Below are 13,430 nucleotides of genomic sequence, written 5' to 3'. Positions count from 1 at the left end.
CAATAAAAGGACTCCTGAGAAGCAGAGGCGGGCTCTGCACTGCTGGCTGGTTGCCAGTCTTCTGGTCATTTTAGCTGTGGCTGCTTGGTTTAAAATGTAGAGTTTTGGGAGGTGGAGGTTGAGGACTGTAGGTAAGTTGGGGTACCCTGTACATTTTTGCACATAGTTGATCATTGTATAGATACACCAGGCTTGTAACGTTCTCTTAATCTTTTTGTAGAGAAGCAGGCTAGGTGTTTGGTTTGATTTGTTTTGTTTGTAGAGCTAGTGGTGAGCTAGGCCCTGTTTTGTTATATTGATTTCATTTGTTTGGCACAACCTCCAGGTCCCATCCTCCACCCCTCCTGTTGTGAGATATTTCCATGTTTGGAATAAAAACCAAATGTTTTCACTTTTACACTAACTCTGTCACATTCTATTGATTGTCGTGTTACTGTCCCTGGATCCATCAGAGGTGTCGTAACAGTGGCGAAGCGGCGTTCATTTTTTTGAATGCACCACATAATCTGGAACAAACTCCCAGAAAACTGCAGGTCCGCTGCAACTCTCAGTTCTTTTGAACTGTTTTTCCATTATTAGTGACAGTGGATAGAGAGGAAAGGTGATGGGGGATAACACGCAGCAAAGGGCCGCAGGTTGGATTCAAACCCGAGCCGCTTCAAAGGACTCAACCTACATGGGGCGCACGCTCTCACTGGATGAGCTAGAGGTCGCCCCAAATCTCAGTTCTTGTAAATCAAGGCGGAAGACTTTTGCTTTTCATGCTGCCTTTTATTTTTTTTTACTTCTCACACTGCATTGTAACTTCTATTCTTGTATTTCAAACCTGTGATATTCTATTTTTGCTGTTTTTATATTCTCTTTTATTATAATAATGAATGTTTTTAATTGTTTTTAACTGCTCTTTAATGGTTTATGTAAAGCACTCTGAATTGCCTCGTTGTTGAAGTGTGCTCTACAAATAAAGCTGCCTTGCCTCGCCTTACTTAATCTGGGATTTTGCAAATGGATTTTGGTGCAGATGCTGTGCGGATCTTTTTGAGAAGATAAGATATGATAAGATAGACTTTATTAATCCCACACTGGGGAAATTCCTGTGCTACAGCAGCTCAAAAGAAAAACAATGTACACACATCAGAATAACACAAATACAGTGCTGCTCATGAGTATTGGAACCCCTGCTACAGATGACTAAAAAGAGGAATAAAAAAAACATCTTTTGGAAATTGAGCTTAATGCCTTAATTGAAAAAGTGAGGAAAAATCCAACCTTTAAGGTCACCAATTTTCTTTGTGAATGAATAATGTATCGTAAATAAATGTTCTTCCTTAAAATACAGGGGGAATAAGTAAGTACACCCCTATGTTAAATTCCCATAGAGGCTGGCAGATTGGCATGGGGTACTTTCCATAAGATCGTCTCTCAATGCAAATCAAACCAGCTATTAGGCTAACTGAAATAAAACCAATCTCTAGGTATGGTGAAGGGTATGTGATGATGTGGGTGTATGGTGAAGGGTATGTGATGATGTGGGTGTATGGTGAAGGGTATGTGATGATGTGGGGGGGGGCTATTTTAATTCCAAAGGCCAAGGGAACTTTATCAGGATGCATAGTTTTCTTGATTTATTTAAAAATTTGTTTTTTAAAAAAAAAATTTTTTCCTTTTTTGGTTAACATAAGGGTGTACTTACTAATGCCCCCTGTATTTTAAGGAAGAACATTTATTTATTTACGATACATTATTCATTCATAAAGAAAATGTGTGTTCTCAAAGGTTGGATTTTTCCTCATCTTTTCAAATAAGGCATTAAGATCAATTTCCAAAAGATGATTTTTGTATTCCTCTATTTAGTCAACTGTAGCATGAGTTCCAATACTCATGAGCAGCACTGTACACATTAAGTAGACATAGGAGAAAAAAATATACATAAAGTATAAGAACAAGAAAAATAGAATTTATAATAATAGTAATAAAAACAGACATTTACACAATAACCTTATATAAACACACAGCATATATACACAGATATACAGATGAGTAAGGTGTGGATGAATAGATATGACATATTGCACAGTCGGAGCTAACAAAGAGTGATGAATAAATGCATAGTGCAGAATATTGTCCAGCGATGGCTCATATTGCAGAACCAGCTAGCAATGCTACATTATGATGTTGTATTAAAGGGTCTGACTGCTGCTGGAGTGAAGGACCTGCGGTAAGCGCTCCTTGTTGCACTGGGGTGGGGGCCGCAGTCTGCTGGTGAAGGAGCTGCTCAGGGAGCTCCCAGTCTCATGTAGTGGTTCAACAGTCCATCCATTGGAGGAGGTCTTCTCAAAGAAGTAAAAAGCCAAAAAAGCAGGCAGCAACCCATTCTTTCTGGGTCCTTCACAAACAACCCATTATCACTTGTTCTCTTGTGTCGCTGGTTGTGTGTTGTCAGTTGTCAGTTGTCAGTTGTTGCTGCTGCTGTCTGTTGATTCTGCGTTCCTGTGGTTGTGGAGTGCACCGAGATCAAGTTTAATGGTGATTTTTACACTTTAAATACAAATTGATTGATTAGATTTGACAATCCAACAACCGGGAAGTTATTTTAATAAGAAAATAAAAAAAAATGTAATACTTATAATACCAGGATGTGAATAATAAAAGGCTAAAATTAGAGTCTAAATTAGAGTCTGACTGCTTTGTTACACAGAGCTGAACAAAGGAAATTACACACTGATGCGTTTCGAAGCCTAAAGAGACTTGTGTGTGTGTGTGTGTGACAAAAGAGAGAGAGAGAGAGAGAGAGAGAGAGAGAGAGAAATCTGTTCTGCGCAGGGTGGGAAATAGAATAATTCAGAAAGAGAGAGAGAAAGAGAGGGAGAGAGAGAGAGATGTGTTAGAGAAAGGCAGGGAATGCATTGCCATCCTTGAGGAGCTTGCATGCGCCCGCACGCACGCACGCTGGCTCTCCATCGGGCGCGTCGCCGTCTTTGCGTGCGCGTCCCTGAGAAATAAAGAAAAAGAGGAAGAAAAAAAAGAGGAGGAAGGAAAAGAGAAAGAGGTAAACCCGCCGTCTTCTTCCTTTGCCGCTGCTGCAGTGTCTGATTCCCCCTCCACCATCTTCATCGTCAACATCCTCTTCTCCCTCCTGTCTCTGTCTGTCTGTCTGTCTGTCTGTCTGGGTCTCCCCCCTCCTCTTCCTCCTCCCTCCATCCAGTGAAGGCACGGCCAGATATCACGGCGACAAAAGAGAGAGAGAGAGAGAGAGAGAGAGAGTGAGAGAGAGAGAGAGAGAGAGAGTGAGAGAGAGAGAGAGAGAGAGAGTGTGAGAGAGAGAGAGAGAGAGAGAGAGGCTGCAGACTTTCCGACCAGAGGAGGAAAAGGGAGAGGAGGAAGAAGAGATACTGTAGAGGAGTCTCCATCTTCGCCATTCCAGTATGTTTTCTCTTTTCTTTCTTTCTATGACATTCCTCATAACACTCATTAGAACTGCGTCCGACGCGATGTAGCCTGCGTGCGTCTTTGAACGCGCCTCACAGCTCCGGTCACCTCTAAAATGATCCCTGTAACGTTCACTGACTGAGTGTGTCAGTCACGCTTCTGTTGTCTCGCAGCGCAGATGTGTTGACAGTCTTCTATCATGTCTCTGGAATCAGCTCTGACATGTCTGCATGCGTCGTACGTGTGGCAGTCATGCTTCTGTTGTTTCAAGGCACGTTATCTTATGATATCCCTGTAATATTTATATTATAATGTGTCATAATGCAGCGTTATAGTCTTATATTTAGCTTTTTATTCTGTGATGTCTCTGTAATGAGCTCTGAAAGTGTGTCTGCATGTGTCATATGATGCTACTATAGTGTGGTGGTCATGCTTCTGTTGTTTCAGGGCACATATCTTATGATATTCCTGTAATATTCATGTTATTATGTGTCATAATGCTGCGTTATAGTCTTATATTTAACGTAACCTTCCATAATATCTCTGTAATGAGCTCTGAAAGTGTGTTTACATGTGCCATATATTAGTGGCAGCGATGCTTCTGTTGTTTCAAGGCACATATCTTATGATATCCCTGTAATATTTATATTATAATGTGTCATAATGCAGCGTTATAGTCTTATATTTAGCTTTTTATTCTGTGATGTCTCTGTAATGAGCTCTGAAAGTGTGTCTGCATGTGTCATAAGATGCTACTATAGTGTGGTGGTCATGCTTCTGTTGTTTTAGGGCACATATCTTATGATATTCCTGTAATATTCATGTTATTATGTGTCATAATGCTGCGTTATAGTCTTATATTTAAAGTAACCTTCCATAATATCTCTGTAATGAGCTCCCCAAGTGTGTTTACATGTGCCATATATTAGTGGCAGCGATGCTTCTGTTGTTTCAAGGCACATATCTTATGATATCCCTGTAATATATATATTATAATGTGTCATAATGCAGCGTTATAGTCTTATATTTAGCTTTTTATTCTGTGATATCTCTGTAATGAGCTCTGAAAGTGTGTCTGCATGTGTCATAAGATGCTACTATAGTGTGGTGGTCATGCTTCTGTTGTTTTAGGGCACATATCTTATGATGTTCCTGTAATATTCATGTTATTATGTGTCATAATGCTGCGTTATAGTCTTATATTTAACATAACCTTCCATAATATCTCTGTAATGAGCTCCCCAAGTGTGTTTACATGTGCCATATATTAGTGGCAGTGATGCTTCTGTTGTTTCAAGGCACGATATCTTATGATATCCCTGTAATATTTATATTATAATGTATCATAATGCAGCGTTATAGTCTTATATTTAGCTTTATATTCTGTAATATCTCTGTCATGAGCTCTGAAAGTGTGTCTGCATGTGTCATAAGATGCTACTATAGTGTGGTGGTCATGCTTCTGTTGTTTCAGGGCACATATCTTATGATGTTCCTGTAATATTCATGTTATTATGTGTCATAATGCTGCGTTATAGTCTTATATTTAGCTTTACCTTCCATAATATCTCTGCAACAAGCTCTGAAAGTGTGCCCGCATGTGTCTTATGACACTCCAGTCATTTTTGTCTCAAGGCTCGCGTCTTATGATATTCCTGTAATATTTGTGTTTTAATGTGTCATAATGCAGCGCTATACTCTTATATTTAGCTTTATATCCCGAATAATGTTGCTACATTCCTCCAGTGAGCTGTGCTGCTTCGTCTTCTGTGACCTGATGGCACCTTTTGACATTTATGCTCATGTTTTCATTATCACAGCCGTATATAATTTGTGTTATGACTTTAAGACGCCCATGGTGCTCCATAATATCTTATAATATGTCCGTAATGTTCCTACAGGGTGCTGTGTGAAGGCTGTATTGTTCCGTATAGTGGCTATAGAATGGAGGATAACAGGATGTGATAATCCAGGCTGGGACCGCTGTGTGATATGTTATATTCCTACAGGGTGTCAGTGTTCATATTATGGCTTTAATGCTTCCACAGTGTGTCTGTGTTTCTAATTAGTGAGTCTGCAGTGACCTTATGGCACCTTTTTCTTTTCATTTTTTTATTTTCTCTGTTTGCACACGGACATTTGCAACAGCATCTGTGCCTGAGGACTAATAATATCCGTAAAGTTTTTTAATTAATTTGCAAGAATCTTTGCAAACACACCCTTGACTTCTAAAGTTAAATAAAGGTATGTTGACACGAGTTTATGTTGCAGTATAACAACTGAATATAACATATTAAAACTAAAACTTTCTGAAACACTGAAATTAAACTAAAACTATCAAACACACAGTAAAAAATGTAGCTCAAACTAAACTTAAATTATATATATATATATATATATATATAAACATTTCTGAACTATTCCAGGATAACCTTATAGGGTCCAATGGATTATAATGTGCTCTTATATTAAGTGTACTGCGGCCATATCAAATATTCTTCCTACTCAAGTCAGAATCAGAGTGTCAAACTTGATATAAAAAGTTGTATTGGTGCAATAAACTAAATATCAGCGGTGAAGTGGAGGCTCCAAGTTAAACATCAAAGACTGTGACGATCTCGATCACAAAACCAAAGATGAGAAAGGTTGTGTGTGGAGCTGCTGCCTGAAGATTCAGGATCAGAGGAGTGTCGAGTGGAGCTCTGCAGACGCACTCGCCCCGATGGGTTTTTTGAAGGAATGATTGAAACTTGACTTTTCGCTGCGGAGTAACGGAGAAAAATTAGAGAGGGAAGGCGAGAGCGTGCAGTGATACCTGCGCATGCTTTATTTCATAAAAAACACATTTCTGCTTACTGCTGTCTGCAGTTTTATGGAAGCGTAGTGCTGCTGTAACATGGTTATTAATGCTTCCACTTGCCATAAGTGTATCTGTGTACTGTGGTTTAGTGTTCTGCCACTTTAAAATAACCGCGCACGTAAAATAAAAAAAAAATCTAGAAAAACATCTTGTTATTACAATAAACTTTTCACGTAATACCGTGATACTGATAAGTTGATCTTTTTTCGGCAGTGGCAGCACTACGCTTCCGTACAGTTTTGATTTGAGAACAAGCTAAATATTATTTGTTGGATTATGTTAACTGCTTTTTAAAACAATTTTTATTATTTGCATGGCAAAGGGAGCTAAAATATTTGAATCTACCAAATGGGGCCCCTGCAGAAAAAGTTTAGGAACCACAGCTGTTAAGTGACGATTGAGGGATTATTTTTTTTTGTCTTGTCATTGTTTTTACTCGCTGTGCCTTTAAAGCTGCGCTACATCCCAATCAGCAGTCCTTCCAGAAAAATGTGGCGTTTTTTTGTGATTGTTGCGGGCAAAAATCCTTGATTATGCGGCACGTTTTCTTAAAAAATGCGATGGAATATGCAGGATATTTATGCAATTTTATGCGATGAAATTGCGGGAACTTGCAATAACTGCGGTTTGATGAAAAAGACCAAGACGTGTGATATCCTACGGAATCAGGAGACCGCCAATTTGTCACGTGACTAGCTCCATAACGCCTAGCGGCAGTTGCTAGTTGCTAGTTGCTAAAGGCTGTTTTATGCTTCTGCGTCGAATCGACGGCGTACCCCCGCAGACCCCTCTGCGTCGCCCCGAACCTCCCTCCGAGCCCTCCACCGTAGCTCGACGCGCACCTCCAAAAATGTGTAACTTCGCATCCGCAAGGACTGTGATTGGTCAAGTGGTCCTGTGTGCTGATAGTCTGTGTTTCAGGCAGCCTACTGTGGGGAGTAGCACCATGCTAGTTCACTGATATCAGCTCTGCAAATAAACTCAGACATATTTTGGTTACAATGACGGGGTTATCCGTTTGTAAAGTGTCTATATGTCGGTAACCTTTTGAAATTAGCATTTACCACCTACCTACCTAAAAATGTGGAATGCTTACGAATTACAGTGCTTAACTTTTCGTAGCTTTTTGTGGCAACGAAAAACGAATGGTTCACGAGAACAGGCTGCAATCAGTGCTGTGTGTCGAAAGGTGCGTTCAGTTGGTTCTGCTGCCCTTGAGTTACCAAGTATATCGATTCATGTTGTTCAGCAACACACTGTAACGTTGTGTTTTTAACTGCGAATCCAATTCAAGCATGTTTGTTTGTCCAGGGGGTTGTCAGTTAGCTTGTTAGTTCTTTATCCAGTCAGGTATTGAGCTCATTGGTCAGTCGTTTTGGTTATTTAGCTCGTTATTAGTTTAGTCACTTCGACATTGTGGGTTCAGGAAACTGTTTCTGCCTCTGTGCTTAGAAGCAATGGATACCGAGAACATCCTTCTCTCTCTCTCTCTCTCTCTCTCTCTCTCTCTCTCTCTCTCTCTCTCTCTCTATCTCTCTCTCTATCTCTCTCAAATTCAATTTCAACGCGGCTTTACTGGCATGAAAGTTTCAATAACAATGTTGCCAAAGCTTCAACGTACAATCTGTCCAGATATTTGGACAAAACTCAATAAACAGTTCTATGAACATTTACACAATATTAGGATAATTTATATTGACTATATAAATCTATTTTATATATATATATTTTGTATGGCAAACATGAAACACAAATATGAAAACAAAAGTCATTAAGCAATATGAAACAAAAACAAATAATTCTACTAAAAGGAACTAAATTCTAATAAAAAAATGTAAAGACATTTAAATATACAAACTATGAACATTAAAACAATATTAGGATTGATTTGCTTTATATACAATATCTTTTACTTCTTGTGCAACCTCTATAGTGTTTGTGGGTCTCTTCTCTCTCTCTCTCTCTCTCTCTCTCTCTCTCTCTCTCTCTCTATATATATATATACAGTGCCTTGCGAAAGTATTCGGCCCCCTTGAACTTTTCGACCTTTTGCCACATTTCAGGCCTCAAACATAAAGATATAAAACTGTTATTTTTTGTGAAGAATCAACAACAAGTGGGACACAATCATGAAGTGGAACGAAATTTATTGGATATTTCAAACCTTTTAAACAAATAAAAAACTGAAATATTGGCGTGCAAAATTATTCAGCCCCCTTAAGTTAATACTTTGTAGCGCCACCTTTTGCTGCCGATTACAGCTGTAAGTTCGCTTGGGGTATGTCTCTATCAGTTTTGCACATCGGAGACTGACATTTTTGCCCATTCCTCCTTGCAAAACAGCTCGAGCTCAGTGAGGTTGGATGGAGAGCGTTTGTGAACAGCAGTTTTCAGTTCTTTCCACAGATTCTCAATTGGATTCAGGTCTGGACTTTGACTTGGCCATTCTAACACCTGGATATGTTTATTTGTGAACCATTCCATTGTAGATTTTGCTTTATGTTTTGGATCATTGTCTTGTTGGAAGACAAATCTCCGTCCCAGTCTCAGGTCTTTTGCAGACTCCATCAGGTTTTCTTCCAGAATGGTCCTGTATTTGGCCCCATCCATCTTCCCATCAATTTTAACCATCTTCCCTGTCCCTGCTGAAGAAAAGCAGGCCCAAACCATGATGCTGCCACCACCATGTTTGACAGTGGGGATGGTGTGTTCAGGGTGATGAGCTGTGTTGCTTTTACGCCAAACATAACGTTTTGCATTGTTGCCAAAAAGTTCGATTTTGGTTTCATCTGACCACAGCACCTTCTTCCACATGTTTGGTGTGTCTCCCAGGTGGCTTTTGGCAAACTTTAAACGACACTTTTATGGATATCTTTAAGAAATGGCTTTCTTCTTGCCACTCTTCCATAAAGGCCAGATTTGTGCAGTATACGACTGATTGTTGTCCTATGGACAGAGTCTCCCAGCTCAGCTGTATATCTCTGCAGTTCATCCAGAGTGATCATGGGCCTCTTGGCTGCATCTCTGATCAGTCTTCTCATTGTATGAGCTGAAAGTTTAGAGGGACGGCCGGGCTTCGTAGATTTGTAGTGGTCTGATACTCCTTCCATTTCAATATTATCGCTTGCACAGTGCTCCTTGGGATGTTTAAAGCTTGGGAAATCTTTTTGTATCCAAATCCGGCTTTAAACTTCTCCACAACAGTATCTCGGACCTGCCTGGTGTGTTCCTTGTTCTTCATGATGCTCTCTGCGCTTTACACGGACCTCTGAGACTATCACAGAGCAGGTGCATTTATACGGAGACTTGATTACACACAGCTGGATTCTATTTATCATCATTAGTCATTTAGGTCAACATTGGATCATTCAGAGATCCTCACTGAACTTCTGGAGAGAGTTTGCTGCAATGAAAGTAAAGGGGCTGAATAATTTTGCACGCTACTTTTTCAGTTTTTATTTGTTAAAAAGTTTGAAATAGCCAATGAATTTCGTTCCACTTCATAATTGGGACCCACTTGTTGTTGATTCTTCACAAAAAATTACAGTTTTATATCTTTATGTTTGAGGCCTGAAATGTGGCAAAAGGTCGAAACGTTCAAGGGGGCCGAATACTTTCGCAAGGCACTGTATATATATATATATAAGCATTATATCAGCATTATATCATCTTCTTCATTGCGGGGTCACAACAACACTGGCTGTGGAGACGGGACAAATCACTAATCTGGTTCAGTCCAAACTGCCCTGAGGCTCCGGCAGATGAGCCAGCTGTTTTGCTGTTTAAACACTGAGATCAGGTTAACTCGGCGCAAAAAGTAATGAAAGAGAAAAACTCCTTTATTTCCTTGTCTGCTCTCTGCGGAGCCGGGGAGTCGGAGTCTGGTGATCATTCATAACTGCCGACCCAAATAAAGCTTCCTCCTCTCTGCAGCCGAACGCCACACGTGCGTGACAGAGGATATTAAACGCAGCTTACAGTCCGCCACCATACCAGACTGGTGCTCACAGATAGAGTTCTCCATTCACACCTGTAGCTCTGAAGACCAAATCACAATGTTGGTTTACAGTAACTTCGGGGTAGAAAACTCTTCGGGGTAGAAAACAATTTAACGGCGCTAAAGCAAACGGGGAGGATGAACAACTGGATATACTCTCATCTCATTCATCTAAAATGTATGTTTGATGCTTTCATATGTCAACACTTTGACTAACGTTAGCTTGGAGAGCTAATTTACCTGTTGGGCCACAGACTAAAGAAAATGACACCACCCAAACTAGCAGTCAGTCCGACTGACCGGTGGTGAGATGTTGCTGTTCCTAACGCTAGATTAAGGTTTATCAAAGACACTAGCAAAGCAACTCAGTACAGAAAATAAGCTGAGCATAGACGAAAGATAGGTCGTACCTCCGTGTTTAACTATAAATCTTTAAATGTTTCAGTTACGGACGAAAATGACGACAGAAAAAAAACAAGTTTGCAGATTTCACATATCTCCGCAGTTCAAATCTAACCGGAAGGGATTGTTGTGTTTTAGCGTGACGCAGCAGTGATTCGGTTTACTCACATCACAGCTCAGTCACGACCAGAACTAGCTCTCTGTGATGACCTGAACTGTGTTTCAACGTCAGTGAATGCAACCTGAGGGTTATCGTATCTGCGTCTAAATCCACAAAGTTCCACTTCCGGGATTGCTCCGGTGCCGCTCTTTTCGGACGGATGTCCATCACCTTCCTCTTCCTTTGTGTTGGCGTTCTAACCTCCGGTGGATTTGTGAGGACTCTGGTTAACTGCTCCTCAGATCTCTGCAGGGTAAATCCAGACAGCTAGCTAGACTATCTGTCCAATCGGAGTTTTCTGTTGCACGACTAAAACAACTTTTGAACGTACACGTTCCACCAAAACAAGTTCCTTCCCGAGGCTATTTTGCAGAGGCATCCCGGAATGCTGTGTGGACTCGCCAGACCTTCCTTCGCAGCGCTGTGGAGGAAGGTCTGTCAATATGAGACTACTGTATTCCTGTCTGTTCTGACATTTTACTCACCAACTTAAGTGCAAAGATCTGGGACACGTGCAATCTCAATCTTAATGACGTTTCCTCGGAACGGTGTGCAACAGGCTTTGAGAAATGTTTTCTCTCGTTTGGTGGGTGTGTCTCTCGTTCATTGGCTGTGTCACAGGTGATACCCAATCAGCAGAGACCACCTGTCTTTAAACTCGTGGTAATAAAAAGGCAGACCGCTTGCGCACCCCGGTTTCAGTTTTAAAAAACGTGTTGCTACGTTTTGTCGGGGCTGAGCGTGGCCCTGGAGTTACAGCAACAGCGCTGAATGCAGCTTTACAACAAACCAAACCGGGGACCTGTTTCAGCAAATTACCAATTTGCAAGCTGGGATTTGCAACATAACATTGTTTCCTCTCACTTAATTTGACACAAATTAATATCAAAGCCCACTTGTTGCATGAGCATTAGAGCTTTCTGAAACATGATGCTGCCACCATTTGCAATCTGTGTGTTACAAATTGATTTTTGTGTGGTTATGACAACAAATACTTCACTCTCTAACCCTAAAGCTCCTTTTAAAACTACCTTTTAAATCCGACTCCAAACCAGGCAAAGAGCAGATACTCGGCTGCTTAATCAGGTCTTGTATCTACGGTATAACTGCAACCACGATTATTTTCATATTTTCATTTTCATTATTTTTCCCAATCAATACGAGTTGTTTGGTCTCTAAAATGTCAGAAAATGCTGAAAAATGTGGATCAGTGTTTCCCAAAGCCCAAAATGACTCTCTCGTTTTGTCCACAACTCAAAATATATTCAGTTTACTGTCACAGAGGAGAGAAGACACTAGAACAATATTCACATTTAACAAGCTGGAATCAGAGAAGATTTAGTTTTTTTCATAAGAAATAACAGAAATGGATTAATCGATTATATAAATAGTTGGCAATTAATTAAAGATTACATCTAATCTTTGCAACTGTAATCCACAGTGTTTGCTCAGGCTAAACCACAATGTTAAATGGTTCAACATGGCCTGCTCAGCAGTCAATCCCTGCTTATCTAGCCTAGTCTATATCCACGACGTTCCACTTCCGGGATTGCTCCGTCCATTTTTTTTTACCTTGGGCTTTCTTTGTGTTGTCATTTTTCCAGACAGCTAGCTAGACTATCTGTCCAATCTGAGTTTTCTCTCGCACGACTAAAAGAACTTTTGAACGTACACATGTTCCACCAATACAAGTTCCTTCCAGAGGCTATTTTGCAGCAGCACAGAGGCTCTGTCTGGCGCATAGCACCTTCGAAGACGATTCTGATTGGTTTAAAAAAATGCCAATAAACCAGAGCACGTTTTTCTCCCATCCCGGAATGCTAGCCAGACCTTCTTCCACAGCGCTGTGGAGGAAGGCCTGGCAATGCGAGACTAATCTAGCAGCCTCTCTGGTATCAGAAACGTTTCCGTGCATGAATCGTGTCCCTTCACTTGTCTTACCAAACAAATGGCTTCAATATGCTACAGGGTCAGCAGGCGGGCTCCCTCTCAATAACTATTGACGGCACCTCTGCAAAATAGCCTCTGGAAGGAACTTGTTTTGGTGGAACATGTGTACGTTCAAAAGTAGTTTTTAGTCATGCAACAGAAAACTCAGATTGGACAGATAGTCTAGCTAGCTGTCTGGATTTACCCTGCAGAGATCTGAGGAGCAGTTAACCAGAGTCCTCACGAATCCACCGGAGGTTAGAACGCCAACACAAAGAAAGAGGAAGTGGAACATCGGGAGCCAGATCGTTGATTCTTCAGGAAATGAATCCATCATCACATCAAATGTCAACCCAATTTTTTTTTTAGTGGCTACGGAAAAAGTCTGGCGCATATAAGACTTTGACATGAGACCGACATATGTTTACGCTGCAACGCGTGTGTCTGAAAGTGTTCCTCCATAATGGAGATTTAGCTGGTTACTGTCTAGTTGGTGATGAAACTGTCATGTCGAAACAACGAGGCCTCATCTGAACTACCTGTCTGTCTGTCTGTCTGTCTGTCTGTCTGTCGGTTTATTAAATCTAAGCTGCTGCCAAGACACCCATCAATCTGATTAACTCATTTTAAACAATGAAGGTCAGACACACACA

At 40.6% G+C, this 13,430-nt stretch overlaps 1 protein-coding gene across 1 annotated transcript in view; it reads left to right on the top strand.

The window, feature by feature from the left end:
- Positions 1–3,061: 3,061 nt before the first annotated feature.
- The window catches only part of myt1la (myelin transcription factor 1-like, a), an 81,732-nt gene continuing 71,363 nt past the window's right edge, over positions 3,062–13,430 (top strand). Inside the window, 1 exon segment of the mRNA XM_039782316.1 lies at positions 3,062–3,423. The gene's annotated coding sequence lies outside the window, so the exon portion shown is untranslated.

Source organism: Perca fluviatilis, chromosome 18, assembly GCF_010015445.1.
Source record: "Perca fluviatilis chromosome 18, GENO_Pfluv_1.0, whole genome shotgun sequence".
NCBI classification, from domain to species: Eukaryota; Metazoa; Chordata; class Actinopteri; order Perciformes; family Percidae; genus Perca; species Perca fluviatilis.
This window is presented reverse-complemented; position numbering and strand designations above follow the sequence as displayed.